Source organism: Gossypium hirsutum, chromosome D11, assembly GCF_007990345.1.
Source record: "Gossypium hirsutum isolate 1008001.06 chromosome D11, Gossypium_hirsutum_v2.1, whole genome shotgun sequence".
In the NCBI taxonomy this organism is placed as follows: Eukaryota; Viridiplantae; Streptophyta; class Magnoliopsida; order Malvales; family Malvaceae; genus Gossypium; species Gossypium hirsutum.
In genome coordinates, this window is record NC_053447.1 from 13,395,284 (window position 1) to 13,412,173 (window position 16,890).

The following is a 16,890-nucleotide window of genomic DNA, read 5'->3' on the forward strand; positions in this document are numbered from 1 at the left end:
TATTTTATGATTTTTTATAATTTTAATAAGTTTACATCAATTTTAATATTTTTATAATTTTTTCTGATTCTTTATAATTTTTTTAAAAAAAATTTATGGAAAAAAATTAGATAATACCAAAGTGTCACGTGATATTATCTTATTGGTCTGTCAATTTATTTTAAGGGTTAATATAATCAATACCGTTAATGGAGGGGCTTAAGTAATTATTTTAATTAATAGTAAGAGCTTAATTGGATACAAATTTAATAGAGAAGCTTAAATAATTTTTTTTTGCATTTTTTAAAGGTTTTTTTTAAGTATAAGCTTTTAAAAAATAATGAAAATAATATATATAACTAATTTATACATTGTAGGAGTAAAACAGAACTTTGATATATGCCATGAACTGGCACTAAAATTTAGAGATAATTTATACAAATTTAAACTTAAAAAGTTTTTTTTTTTTAAATCGAGTCATAATCCGACGTAAACAAATTACCCTGACCTATAAAATCATCACTAGAGATGCCAATAATTTTTTAATCTAAAGGTGGCAATTTGCATGCATGCGTCAAAAGGGTTTTGGACTTCTTAGTTCTTTTTGTATGGAAGTACAAAAATTGAGTTGGCTATGTATCCCCGACTTTGAGAACCTGAGAAAGACGTGTGGACGTTTTCATTGACGCTTGGTCTTTTTTTTTGAATTAGAATCAAAATTGTTAACTCAATTTTAATATTGGGATTCGGATAAAATGTCATGAATATTATTTTTTGGTATAATTTATATTTATTTTATGACTTATGAAGATTAATTTTTTCGAATTTTGTGGAGGTCTACCTAAAAATGTAATATTTTATAATTACATCCAATACAATTATAAAAAAGGAAGTAAAATAAAATTGAAAGATTTGCGCAATTAAAGAAGTGTAAAGCAAACATTTAATAAATGAGCATGCAAAATGCAAGATTTGTGTAGGAAACCGTATCTAGGTAGTGTGGGTAAAAGGTATCCTGAACATTATGGATTGACTTGGCTTTTGTTTATGAAAAGAGAGCTCAACCATGTTGGCAATTTGGAGTCGTTCAAAAGTTTGAAAGCATGCTTTAATTATTACCCCACAAGGAGGGTGAAGAATTTGGATTAAGGGGCACCCATTTTCAAGTCTGGATACATTGAACCGAGGATGAATGGTTACTTTTCCCCTTCGCTCGCTATTTTTTGATTCCGCATTTAAAAGGTTTAATTCTATGTACTTATTTAGCCCTTTTACTTTTATTTCCTTAAATTTGATCTTTTTTACTTTTCAAACTTCTCATTTTCAGTCTTTCTCTTAACTTTTTTTCTGCTATAATCATAGGTTTCACCCTCAATCTTTAACACATTTGTTAATTTAGCCCATTCTTCTATATTTTCTTAATTTTTTGGTTAAAATATGTGGTTAGTCCTTATACTTCTAGAGAATTTGAGATTTAGTTATTGTGCTTTAAAAGTTAAAATTCAACCCTCCTGCTTTTTTCAATTTAAAAATCTTAGTTCAATCAATATCGTCGTTAATAGTTTCTATTAAAATTTATCAACTTAATATGTTTATTTTCTACCAATCATATACGACGTCACCTGAGAGCGACCTAATTAACATGCCAAATTGGTACTTTTTTTTATGGAAAACATTACGATTTTAATGATTTCACTGAGATTTTTAAATAACAAAACTTAAATTTTATCTTTTAAAGTAGAAGGATTAAATCTCAAATTTTTTTCAAAATGCAAGGACTAATTGCATATTTTAACATAATTTTTTATTGGATAAGTCACTTTTTTTCTTCAATCCTATTTAGATTTGAACATAAAAGAATCTAATGTTGCTAACTCCCCCCCCCCTTTTGGTTCTTTCTTAATCTTATTATTTTATAATTGTTTAAATCATCAACTTTCAAATCCAAAAAAAGCTCATCAAACTTATTCATGAACATTTTTTTGACCCAAAAATAATTTTTTCCATTATAATGTTGAAGAGAAAAAGATGAGATAAAAAATTGAGAATCAACGGATGGATTTATCCTTAGAATTGAAGAAAAAAGAAAAAAAAAATCCGGAACTTGGCCCTGCCCTGCCCCACACACCCTGAAGTCATAGAGAGTTTGATGAATTCCCAAATATTAGAAAATGCTTCCATGGTGAAATCAATCTAAGAGGACCCTCATCACAGTCAATGAAGAGAAACAATCCAAATACCAAAACCCACTAAGAAATTTGAAAATTTTAAAGCTTTATTTATTTTTATTTTGAAATCATTGTAGGCTACTTGTTGAAGAAGTACTGCTATGATTGATTTTTTTTATTAAGAAAAAAATGATTGGATTTGATGTTGAAGAATAGGAGGATGGGTCTAAAGCTTCAAATCTATAAAAAAAAATTTGATTTTTTTTTACTTAGAAGAAGAAACTAAGTAGATATACTTTATTTGGTATATGTATATATTATCATTTTTTATGTTTCTAATCGTTTTCAATTTTTCTTAATTTTTAGATTTTTTTATAGATTTTATATGATTTTTATTCTTTTTAATTTTTAGATTATAACATGGCATAATCTTAAGAGTCTTACATCATCACACCTAACAACTTGGTTTATCCCATGAAAAATTGTAAAAGTACAAAAAGTTTTAAAAACACTAGGGGCAAAATTAATAAAACTTGTAAAGATTGAGGACTAAATTTATGATTAAACTGAATTTTAAACATAGATAACATAAACAGTTAACGAAAGGACTGAAAATGAGCAATTCGAAAAGTAAAGAGACTAATTTTAAACAAATAAAAGTAAAGCAACTGAATTCGCACAAATTGATAAGTGCAGAGACTATCATTAGAATTTAACCAAATTAAAACAATTCGTTGTGCGTAGATCTTAAAGTTCTCGAGTATAAGTTGATTCTAAAATCAAACCTACAATTACTAATGCTTGTTTGGTCTAGTACTAAGGAGTTCAATGCTTGTTAATTAAGATTTTATGTTCAAGTTTTGTGGGTAGAAAAAATAACCCTACAAGAGTTTTGCCCCTGTTTAAGAGTTTAACTCGACTTAACTCTAAATTTAATTAGAACCCAACATGACTATTGAATATTAGAGAGTCTAAAAAAAACCATATGATTTATTGTGATCCGTATTTGATCAAATATTTTAATATATTCAAGGGTAAAGTACAAGAATGGTCATTCAACTATTGATTTCATTCTATTTTGGTCAATCAACTATTAATTTTTTCGATTCAGCCACTAAACTCTTTAAAGTTATATTTTAGTCACCCTATATTAGTTGTCGTTAAATTTTTTTTATGAAAAGATGATATTGAATTTTGAGAATTTTCACGTAATTTTCTCAATTTTCCACGTGGGTAAATAATTTTTTTGTAGTTCTGACTTTTGACTATCTCGTCTCTTTTTCTTTTTTCTTTTTCTTTCCTTTTCTTTTCTTCTTTCTTTTTAGGCCACCACCACTACCTAGTGCTGCCTCATGTCACCGCCGTCCTTAGCTGTTCTCTGCTTTCCCTCTCTTTTCTCTTCTTCCTCTTTTATTTCTTCTTTCTTTTGTTCTTTTTCCTTGTTTCATTTTCTCTTCACCATAGAAGCCCAAATTGTTGTACCCTTCTCCAACCGCCCCTAACACTATCCTCCATCGTCGGCTTATTGGGATCTAGTGCTTTTAGTGTAGTGATTATGTCTATGTACTTATAATTTTTTGAACAATTTGGTTTAATAAAATTCCATTGTTATCATTAATATCTTTTTGTATATTGTCTTCAATAGTTTTTCCATGCAAAGTAAAATGAAAGTAAATATTAGCTCATTAATTATCTAACATTTAACTAATACTAAGTTGCATTATGTGATCGGATCGTAATGGGAGAAGATATCTTATCTCAGTTGATAATCTAAACATTTCCTTAGTCTAATAGAAATTGAGCAATTCAACTGACACACCAATATGTCGTCTATCAAGTCTAATTTGAGAAATACCTTGTCTCAAATATTGGAGCAAATGTGTAACAACCCGATTTTCAGTGGTGTCGAAAACGACAATTTCAAAACCCCATTTCCATAGTTCGAGTCCTTAAATATTAAATATTAATATTTAAGAGGTTAATATGAAACATATTAAAATTTGGTCTAATAATTTTGTTGAATTGATAGTTAATTAAAGTACAAGATTTATCACTATAGATTTTTAAATGACCAAAGGACCAATAGAGAAATTAGATCAATTTTTAATGGTCAAACGGTGGTGCTGGATGACAAAATCCACTATCTTAGACAAATCATGCTTAAGGTTAATTTATTAAAGTTTAATAAATTAATTAAGATGAATTAAAAATTAAACTGTAATACCCAATTTTGCCCCGGACCCCAATTAATAAATAAAACCAAATTCAATAAAAATTCAAAGTCCATTTACATAATTAAAGTCCATGTCCAGATTACAGCAAAATTAGAAGCCTATTTACCCAACTAGCCCAATACACCCTAGCCCATAACATAAACAAAAAATAGAATCAGAAACCATAGCAAAACCTTCAGCCGCTGCTTCCCCTCCGCGCGTGCCGAGCCTCCGCGCGCGTGCGCCTCCAAGCTGGCGTGTACCTGCAACGAACAACGAACAGCAAGCAGCAAGAGAAGCAAAACGACAGATTGACAGCTAAAAATAAAGAGTTTTCTGTAATTTTTATTTTTATCTTATTCGGCTTTATAAAGCCATTTGTAATACTGTAAAGAGGGGATAGGGAAAAAGGAATGAAAAAAACCGAATTGCAGTAAATTTTAAGAGGTGATTTTCCGATTTCAGTTTTTTTTTTCGCTTCTTCGTTTTTTTATTATTTTTTTCTTCTTCTTTCTTGGATATGCGAAAATAAAAAACGGGGAGAAAAATCGATTAATAAAATAAGAGAAAAGAGAGGAAGTTTACCTTCATTAAGTCCGCCATTGAAGCCTCTATCCGCTCCGATTGAATCGGGGGTAGATGGATAAGGGGGCCAAATCTGAAAACGGCGCACAGAGAGGGTAGATTTAGGTTTTTTTTTAGGTTAGATTCATAATTGAAATGGCTGCTAATTTTTTAGGGTTTTTTTTGGCCTATAGACAGTGTAAGAAACGACGTCGTTTGATGCAGTTTCAGTGATTTCAAAACGGCGTCGTTTAAGGCCGAGATCCGCGCGGTGACCCGACCCGAGGGGAGGATTCGCGCGTTTTGTCTCAATGATTTATTAGCGCAATTGTCCCCCCGCTTTTGATACGAGTTTAAATAGATCCTTTATGTTTCTTAAATTTTACCACATATTTCATTGTTTGTTTCAATTTGGTCCATATCGAAACGCAGCGTTTTGGGGCTGGGGATATTTTTCTCTTTAGTCCCCATGTTATTCGCGCGCGCCTTTTTGGTCCTCAATTCTGCTTTTTTTTTCTTTTTTTTTCGAATTTGATACAATTCTGTCCATATTTATTTAATTTAATGTACTTGATTTTTATTCTGTTTAAATTTCATTTTTCTGTTATTTTTAGATATATTTATTTTAAATCTCACATTATTTTATGCTTAAGCTTAATAACCTTTTAAACTTATCATCAATATTACTTTAATTTATAATATTTTATTATTTTAAATTTATCATAAACAAATTTTAAATTTATCATGTATGTTTATTTCAAATTTATTATGTATTATAATTAAAATTTGTCATGTATTTTTTTAAAATTCAATATAAATTGCTCGTTTATTTTATAGTACACTCATTTTATAAAATTCACTTTTATATGTTTTTATGTGAAAGATTTTTTTTAATGATATTCTTATACAATATTAATATATATAGATAAGTCATATCAAATTATTATTATTATAAGATTATTATGTTTACACATTTTTTAAAACTAATTTTTATATATAATCATATTCTTTTAAAAACCCTATTTTATATATTTCGTTTATTTCAACTTCTTTATATATATTATTATGTATATATATTATCATTTTTACTTTTTTTTTCTTTCACGTGTATTACTTATTTAAATTAATATATGTATATTATTTTATGTATTTAATTTTTTTTATATAATATTTATTTTTAAATTTATTTGGATACTATTATTTTATGTAGTATTTATTTTTAATGCTATTTTGATTTATTTCAAACTTTCATTTTTGTACATATAATTTATTGATTATAATTTCCCTTCTTGCATATTGTTTGTTTTTAGTTATTTCAAAAACTTGTCACATTTCATATTTGTTAATTTGTTTGGTATTTTTTAGATTACCTCACAAAGATTAATGTTTGTATTTGCATAATATGTGACTATTGCCCTTGTGTGTATGGTATTGCTTATTCATATTTATTTATTCTTTGTCGCTCATTAGTGTACATTTTAATTTACGAATTATCATTTCGCGTTATACATGATCATCCCATTGCGTTTTATTGTCAAAAAAATTACGTTTCATTTAAGCATTAAAATCGTTTTATTCAAAATTTTTCAACATAAAGCAATACTCAGTATTTAGGATCTGCGAAAAGATTGAGCCTTAACTTATTGGGTTTCAATTTTTCTCACTGAATCTAAATAATCGAGTACCATTTTTTAACCAAGACATAAATAAAAAGCTCATTCTCAAGAATTCGATACGTTGTGTCCTAACGCATTGGACATGACATGTTGTTTTCTCGAGATGAGGGTTTTTCTAAAAGATAATAAAGACAATATTCAATGTTTGGAATTTTGAGAATTTTTGCCCTAACGTATTGGGCTTCGATTTCTTTATCTGACTTAAACAATTGAATATCCTTTTAAATTTCATTGTTGAAACCATTTTTTAAAAACAAAAATTTAGGTTGTCGACTTTAAAAAATGAAAATTGGGAGTCGCCACCAATCTTTTATTAAGGTGTGATTGGATCACCTAAAAAAATGGCTTTGGTCTACGAGTTTTAGAAAAACGGATCCGGGAGTCAGTTACGTACGATGAAGGATTAGCACCCTCGTAACGCCCAAAATTGGTACCTAGTTAATTAATTAGTGTCTTAATGTCGAAAATTTGAAAAATATAATCTTTAGCAAAAACTTAAAAACGTTACTTATTAAGACCATTATCATTTCGAAGAAAGAAAATGTCACACCCAATGCGTTAGGGCACAACATTCTAATTTCCTAAAAAATGAATTAGTCTAAAACTCGTGTAATAAAAATTTAAAAGAATATTCATTTATTTAAGATTTAAGAAATCGCGGCCCAATACGTTAGGGCACAATTCCTCAAAATCCCAAACTTGAAATATTTCCTTTATTATTATTTTTTCAAAAAATATTTGTCTCGAGAAATCAATACGTCACATCCAATACGTTAGGATACAACATATTTAACTCCCCAACAACAAGCTTTTTATTTTATATATTTTTTATTAATGAGCAACCCTCGATCGTTGGATTTAACGAAGAAAATCGGAACCCAATACGTTAGGGCTCAATTTCCTTGAAAATCCTAAATACGAGTGTTATCTCAATTTTGAAAATTTTAAAATAAAAAAAATGATGTGATGCTACATTAAATAAAAAATATAATAATAAATACAACAATGGCATAGAAATAAACGAAATTAATGTACATAAACAACGACATGTAAAATATCAAATGAATATAAATGAAAACATAAATAAATAAGCAAATGAAGGAAATAAACAAAAAAATATAAAGAGAAAAAGGTACAAAATATATATACATTTGAAATTATGAAGAATAAAAGAGATAAAGATAATTTACTCATAAAATTTTGGGTTATAAAACTTATATATATATAAAATACATAATGCATTTATGAAAACAAGGAAAATATAAATATATACATATAAAATATATTCATGCATTTACAAAAAAATGAAATATATAAGTATAATATAAAACGTGGAAAATATTTATAATAAGCTTTGAATGGAGTATAAATATATGTGTATATATTACAAAAATGTATAAAAATATAAAAATCATAGAATATGGGCAAACGTATAAATATTATGAAATATAAATGTGTATATATATATGTATAAAAAACTATGAAATAAAATAATAATAAAGTATGTATATAATATGTATATATATTAAAACGTTTAAAATATATATGTATATATATTAACATGCATATGCACACATATATGTAGGTATAATAATAATATATAATATAATAATAAAAATAATAATAACAAAATTAATAAAATAGACTAAAAACCTAAAATGAAAGATTAAGGATTAAATTGAAAATCAACATAATTTTAAAAAAATGAAGGGCCCAATTAAAAGGGGCGAATAACTCATAAGGCTCGAATGGGAAAATATCTCCATCCTTTGAAACGCGTCACTTTATTAAGGCTAAATAAAATAAATGAATAAAATTCACAGTGGTATCACATTCTGCCTTTTTTAAAATCGTAAATAAGTAAAAAATAATCGAAAAAGAAAAAAAAAAGAAAACAGTAAGCCACCTTTAAAAAACTGCCAATCGTTCTCCATTTTTTATTGATTCTTTTTTTTTTCTGACAATGAAGGGAGATGCCTCTATTTATAGCTGAGCCTCCCCAAATCCAACGGTACAGATCAATTACATAAACGGCTAAGATTAATGTAACACCCCTTACCCGAGTCCATAGCCAGAGTCGAGCATGAGGCGTTACTTAACTTAACTTAAAGGTTCGGGGCATAAAAATTTACTTATAAAAGTTATTTCACCAGCAATCACTAAATTAATTATAACTCAAGCTACGAAACTCTAAATTTAGATCCATAAATATTCCCTGAAACTCGACTCATATATCTTTTCACCATAAATTTTTCAGAATTTTTGGTTTAGCCAATTAGTACAGTTTATTAGTTAAAGTCTCCCCTGTTTCACTGGTCGACTATCTTGACCTCTCGTCACTAAAATTCAATTATCTCATTGTACAGACTTCATATGGTGTTTCTACTTATTTATACTTAAAATAGACTCATTAAGTAATCTATAGATATAAATTATAACTCTTAATCCCTTTTGTACAATTTTTAATGAATTTCTAAATTCAAAACAGGGGACTTCAAAATCATTCTAACCCTGTCTCACTAAAATTCAGATATCTAAGAGTATATAACTCTTTTTCTTACTCTATTTCTTTCATGTGAAATCAGCTTCTAATTTAATTTCTACCATTTTTTATGATTTTTCAAAGTTACATCAATGCTGCTGTCCAAGAACTGCTCCATTGCAAATTTTTTTAAAAAATCAATATAACCCCTTTATAATTATCTAACCTTCCCTGCAAATTTCAAATCACAACCAATTTCAGTATTTCAACTACTTCACTTGAATACTAATGAAGTTCAACCAATCAACCATGTCAAACTAAAAACATGTATTTTTCAATGTCTAACATAACCATCACATCCAATTTTACTTTGCATACTTAGTCATTCATTCTATTACTTTTTACTTCAATTCCCTATACATGCCATATAAATCCAAAAAGTTATTTAACAAAATCTACCGGAGTATACCTGGATAGTGTGATTCTCGATGTAGATCCGATCCTCCGAATGTATAAATACGTTAATCTACAAAAAACAATAAACACACACATGTAAGCTTATAGAAAAGCTTAGTAAGTTCATAGGCATAAAACATAAATCTTACCAAACATTTGTACACTTATACAATATACACCATTACTAAGTTTACCTGTCAACCACAATCTTTGGTGAGTTCCTTGGTATAAACTCACTACTACTTATTCTTTTACCATAATTCCTTTGGGCCCATTTGTCACTTACCATCCTTGATCAAAATTAAGGAACGGTTACGGAAAATTGAGTTCTTCACTTTCACTTTGCCATAATATAACTATGGTCTTACTTATGATCACTTATCATTTGTCCCTGATCAGATAAGTGTAGCTAAGCTACCACTTATCACTTTGTCACTTGATCAGATAAGTATAGCACTTATCACTTTTTCACTTGATTAGATAAGTATAGCACTTATCACTTTTTCACTTGATCAGATAAGTGTAGCTAAAGCTACCACTTATCACTTTGTCTCTTGATCAGATAAGTGTAGCACTTATCACTTTTTCACTTGATCAGATAAGTGTGGCTAAAACTACCACTTATCACTTTATCTCTTGATCAGAAGTACTCAAATTCGGCATTCCGCTTAATTTGATCATTTATTCGATTTTTGCATTTTTATTTTACTCTCATTTCAACACTAAATATATTTCATCATACACTATATAATTCATGAAATTAACATTTAATCATTAAATTTCAGCCATATGAACTTACCTAGGTCGATTTACAGAATTAGTAAAAGTTTAGGGACTAATCAACTACTTTTTCTTTACCTCGGCTTGCTTCGGGTTCTCGATCTAAACAAAAATTTATTCATTCATCAGCATATAATTCTATTCTAATTCATTTCACAATTTATGCCATTAAATTTTCGAAATTACACTTTTACCCCAAACTTTACAGTTTTTACAATTTGGTCTCTACTCAATTAACCCCTCAATTGATCTAATTTTTCTCAATTAACAGCTTTTCCAACTATTTTAGACTACTTCATAGCCTTTCATATTCAAAACCGCAACACCAAACCTTAATTCTCAACTTTTTCACAATTAGGTCTCTAAAATCAATTTCTATCAAAATTACTTAATAGAATCATCATATAACAAAATTAAAGCTTTAATTCCATGTTTATTAATCATAAAAATTCATTACTCATCAATGATAACTTTCAAAATCAGCCATGAGATCAAAAACTAATGAAATAATTAGTTGGACCTATTTGTAAAAGTATCAAAATCACAAAAATTAGAAGAAATAATCAAGAATTAAACTTAAATGATTCAAATATATGAAAAACCAGCTTGTTTCAGACCTCATATGGCGTTTTTGCTGATAAATTGTGAAGAGATCTCTAGATTTTTCACTTTTGTCTTTTTTTTATATGTTTAATTTGTTAAGTTTCCAATTTTGCCCCTGTTTCTCCTTACATTCTGCTGATTTTTCTTACCCAACCGTCCAGCCCATATAATTTGGGCCTAATTGCCTTTTAAATCCCTCCTTTTTAATCACTTAAGCTATTTAATCACAATTTAACAAATTTTATACTATTTTCAATTTAGTCCTTTTTAGTTAATTAACTATCTGAACGTTAAAATTTTATAACGAAACTTTAATACCAACTCAATGACACTCTAAAAATATTTATAAAAATATTTATGGCTCGATTTAAAATCTTTGAGGTCTCGATACCTCGTTTTTTATTTTAATTATTTTAATATTTATTCCTAGTACACTATTCACTATTTCAAAAATTTTCCTAACTTCACATTTACTTATTCTTACTAAATTAATAATATTTTCTACTCATTTTTCAGATTTAGTGATCTCGAATCACCATTCCGACACCACTAAAAATTCAGGCCATTACAATTAAAGGGTATCTACAAATTAAATCTCTAAGATTACAAAATCATATCTTCTAAGATTGTATATATCATATCTAAGATTGCATATATCATATCTAAGATTGCATATCATATCTAAGATTGTATATCCTCGAAAATTATGTTTCCATATGTGAGCCCGGGCTAAAATTGGGTATTACATTCATTACATGAGTTTTTTGAAGGACAAGCTCATTTTTGAGGATGTGAAATATTATGCTCTAACCCATTGGGTGTGACATTTTCTCTCTCCGAAATAAGAGGATTTTAACATGTAATTTGATTTATACAAGTTTTTTTAATACAAGGATCGTATTTTAAAATCTTTGCACATTTTCGATATTAAGACACTAATTAATCAACAAGGTACCAATTTTGGGCGTGTCGAGGGTGCTAACCCTTCCTCGTGCGTAACCGACTTTCGAACCCGTTTTCTGGATTTTATAAGACCAAAAACTATCGTTTTAGTAAATTTAAATTTTTATTAAAATGATTTAATTATGAGGTGATCCGATCACACCTAAATGAAAAGGATTGGTGGCGACTCCATTTTCGTTTCTTTTTTTAATTTAAGTCGATCCCCTTTTTTCAAAAAATAATGGTTTTGACAGTTTGGTCCAATAATTTTGTCGAATTGATAGTTAATTAAAGTACAAGATTTATCACTATAGATTTTTAAATGACCAAAGGACCAATAGAGAAATTAGATCAATTTTAAATGGTCAAACGGTGGTGTTGGATGACAAAATCCACTATCTTAGACAAATCATGCTTATGGTTAATTAATTAAAGTTTAATTAAAATAATTAAGATTAATTAAAAATTAAACTAAGTATAAAAGACAAAATTAAAAGGAAAAGAAAGCCATTTTCTATTCTTCTTCTTCTCCGTTGAATGCAATAAGAAAGAATAGGGTTTGAGCTTTCAAACTTTTGGCTTTGATTTGGTGAGCTCAATTTAGTCATTTTCTTGTAATTGTTATGTTTTTGAGGTCATGAGAGCTTGATTTAGCTAGAATGTACCAATTTACAAAACTGTTAAAGTTTTTTAAAGTTTCTATTATTGATTTTTTGAAGAAATTGCTGTTATATTGTTAGATTTTAAGCTTAGATGTGAAAAAAGATTAGATTGTAATGTTCAATTGTTGGTTTTTGAACATAAGGACTAAAGTGTAAAAATTATGAAATTGATGTGAAATTTTTGTAATAATAGATAATAGAGGGTCATAAAAGGATGTGATTGAGATTGATTTCAAAATTTAAGCTCGAAATTGAAAGATATTGCTTTTTTAGTTTTAGGGGCTAAATTGAATAAAATGTAAAATTTTAGTGGTTTTTGTAAAATGAAAAGAAATTGGTTCATGCATAATATGGGATGATATAAAATGTTTTGTATTGATAAATTGAATTAAATAATTGTATAGATTGAGAATTGAACCAAATTAGTCCTTAAAGTCTTAATTATTGTTGTTTTGCCAGGTAAGTTCATATGGAACTTACTAAATTATTTGTTGAATTGTATTTGGTTCAATTGTTTGTTTATATTGAAGTGAATTTGTGGAAATTGGCATATTTGGCTATTTACGAACAGAACTGTAAAACGTGAAAATGTTGGTTATACGATAGGGTACAAGGTATTCATATGAATGTTACATGTTTATAGGCTTTCTATGACATATGTATTCTAATAAAAGGTTTGAAATGATATGATTACGAAAATGATGTCGTGTAAACTTAGTAAAAGATTAGCATACGTATGACATGCCATTAGGGTCAAATATGAAATTGATCAAGGATTTACATGGTTATATGATATCTAACATTTGTTGTGGATTCTCGATTTATACGTATCATTGGTTTCGCCTGGACTAGTAACTTTGATATGATGTCAGCTTGTATGAGCAAATTCATAAATGTCAGCTTGTGTGAGCAACCCTGATCATTGTCAACTTGTAACATCCTGAATTTTGGAGGTTAAAAGAACCAAGCTAGGCTTGAGAGGTAAAGCTTTCGATTGGGCTTATATGTTTTTCTGAGTGTTTTCAGAACATGAAGGAGTCTGGTGGTTTAGTGGTTAGATGTTTAGCATACCCTTGTTCCTGTGTTTGAATCCTCGTGTGTGTAAAGTAAAATTTTGTTTTGATTTTTTAACCTAATTTTAAAGAAAATCTGATGGGTTAAAGTATTGTTAAATTTTTATTTTTTTGTAATTGTATTTTAAATTTATTGTTATTAAAAGAAGGAAAAAAAACAGTTTCCTAATTTTATTCTCCCACGTTACCCTTATATTTTTCCTTCATTAGTTTCTTTCTTTTCACAATGCAATTTCATATTTTGGTTTTGTTTTCCATAGTGTTTCTTTCTGTCACCATTTTCCTTGATTTTTTACTTTTACCTAATTGTTCCACGGTTTTTATAATCCAAAGTTCTAATAATTTGAGCCGCCTCATTTGTTCTCTTGTTTTCGTTTAACCAAGTGTTGGAAAAGAAGTGTAGAGTAAGTGTTGTTCTTATTGGTTTTACATTAGTTTCTTTATTTCTTTTATATTGGTATGATCAAAATTCTTACGGGTTAAGTATGGTTAAAAAATCAAGTTTTCAGATTGGTAATGTATAGGCGAATTGATTGTTCCGGGTGCTTGGAATCGTAATTTCAGGTGTGTTTCCTAAACTTATGCAAATTAGGGTTTGATTTAGTGTTGAAATTCGTGAAATGCAGCAAGATTTGAAGTGCTTTCGGGGCCACACAGGCATGTACCGCACACGGGCGGTCTACACAATCATGTGCCGCTGTAGAAACTAGGGTAATTCGTTAGTCATACAACCTATAGGGCGAGCGATATAGGCTGGCCACACTGCCATGTGATCCCTGTAAGGAAATTTGTCATTTTTTACACGGGCATGTGCTTCTGTCACACAGCCGTGTATCTCAGTCACACGGGCGTGTGTTTTAGCCACACGGTCGTGTCTTCCCTGCGTTCAAAATGTGTTAATTTTGTCACACAGCATAGTGAGTTACACGGTTTACTCACATGGGCGTGCAACCCTGTCACACAAGCTTGTCACTCTTTCGCAGGGTTGTGTAGACCTTTCACACGGTCTAAACCCTCCCACACGCCACACCTATTTTTACAGTTTTTTTGTAAGGTCGATGCTAATTATGCAAATACAAAAGGTTTTCTTGCACCATATCATAGGGTATGATACCATTTGAGACAGTGGGGGCAACACAAGCACCAAAGACAACTCACAAATTCTTTAATTTGAGACATTCAAAGCTTCAAAATATGGTTGAGAAGATATTTGTTGCTCTAGAAAAGCATTTCCCAAGTTAACAACATCATCTTAGTATAGCATAAAAATGAATGTTAGATTGTACTAACATGTTAAATTTTTCATAACTTCAACCATAGGGGGATTTGAGAGTACATGGAAGAAGGAGATTTTGATAATTTTAATGATGCAGGTTCAAATTCAGAAGATGATGAACTCAGCCAAGGACCAATATATTATGATAAGTAGCACATGTTAAAAATTAAAAAGAGAATAACCCAAAACAATTAAATAAAATTGCATATGTTGTTTATTTTTCTTGTTATTTTTATTAGTAATCATATTATCAACTACTCCATTAAACGAACATAAATACATGATGATTTGATTTTAATTATTGTTACTTGATTAGAAATTATTTTTATCATACTAATAATTTTTATAGTAATTAATATTTTAAAAATATAAAATATGTAACTGAATAATTATAACTTATACTATCAGACATGACATAAGAAATTATGATATAACTACACTTTATCAACCGAACACGTTTAAAAAAATACATTTTTTTATAATTACAAAAGAATATAATAATTACTTTTTCAATCAAATACTCTATTGCGTGGAAACAAACCTAAATAACTATTTTAGTCGAAATAGCGTAAATTCCATGCGGTTGAACGTTGAAACTTTGACAAGTGTCGCTTTACTCTTCAGAATGGCAAAGTCGGGACAAAAACAAGCGATATTTTACCTATTATTTGATCGCATCATTTATAGGAAATCTAGGGTTCTAATCATCCTTTTCCTTTTTATAATAAATACTAATAACTTGTATATATATAATAATATTTTAATCTCGATAAGCTAACATTAATTTTTCTGCAGAATTTTCTAAATAGCATATCATTTGTTTTTTGTGAAAGCACATGTTTTTAAAAGGAAATAGCAGACATTTTTTACTTGAACAAAACAGCTGAAAGTCATAATCAAGATTTTAGGTAATTGTCAAATATGATTTAAGGCGTTTTGCTTGTGGCTACGGATGTTAACGGGGCGGGGAACTTTTACCCAACCCAACCCTGACCCAGATTTTGATGAACTCTGATTTGACTGATCCAAATTAAATTGATTGTTTTATTTTTTATTTTAAAGCAAATAAGATCATTTCTCTCTTTTTTGTATTTATCAGGTTAGAATTTTCAAAATTTTCGTTATCTATTAGTTGTATTTATATGATAATAATAATTTTCAAAAAATCATTTTATTTCTTTAGAGAAATAGAAGTGTCATAAATCCCACATTAGTTAAATAACACTCTAATAGCTAACACTTACATTATAAATAAGTGTCAGTTTTCTCATTATTTTTATAAGCTCTTTAGAGTTTTTTTATTTGAAATAAAAAAATTCACAAGAGAGTATTTATAGTTTAAAATTGTTTTTATATCCCTCATTATTTTTATGAGTTTTTTTCTTAAAGTTTCTTCATTTGAAGAAATTCATGAAAAATGATTTATAGTTTGAAGTTATTTATATAAAAAAAGAGAGCTTATAATTTATAGTTATTTCATACATAATATGATATATATATATATTGTAACACCCCAAATAACATAGGGTTAGAATTAATAAAATCACTAAGAAATAAGCCTTAAGTCTTGATGCCTAAGAGCTTAGGATACTCCTTAGAAAACCAAGGTTCAAACCCACTTTTCTTATTTTCTTCTTTCTCTTTTTTAGCGGCTAAGGAACAAACTCAATCTAGTATACGCATTAAGTATGGTAGAAATAAGCTAAGAATGGACAACAACACAAGTGGTAAAGCTTTTCATTTTCCCATTATCCTTAGGTTTAAATCATGCCAAACTTATTCCTCATTTCCATTTCTTTTCTTATTTTCAGCAAAAAGGGTAAATTACCCTACAACCCCTTAAAAGTTTGAAAACCTAGCTATTTAATCCCTTTCCTAATTACATTAGGATTTGATTTACTTCTTTCATTCCAATTAGAATTTCCCATTCTATTCTCTATATATCTTCATCTTTTCTTTCTCCCACTTTTCTTTCACATTATTTTGCTATTGAAAGTTATTTCTTTGCCCACCCCA

General features: G+C 28.5%; 1 long non-coding RNA gene across 1 annotated transcript; it reads right to left on the bottom strand.

The window, feature by feature from the left end:
* Window positions 1-4,411: 4,411 nt before the first annotated feature.
* LOC107923061 (uncharacterized) lies at window positions 4,412-5,452 on the bottom strand. The gene is made up of 2 exons (XR_001691503.2): window positions 4,946-5,452; window positions 4,412-4,623 (listed from the first exon to the last, which is right to left on the bottom strand). It is a non-coding gene; the product is annotated as an uncharacterized lncRNA (long non-coding RNA).
* Between the last annotated feature and the right edge of the window lie 11,438 nt (window positions 5,453-16,890).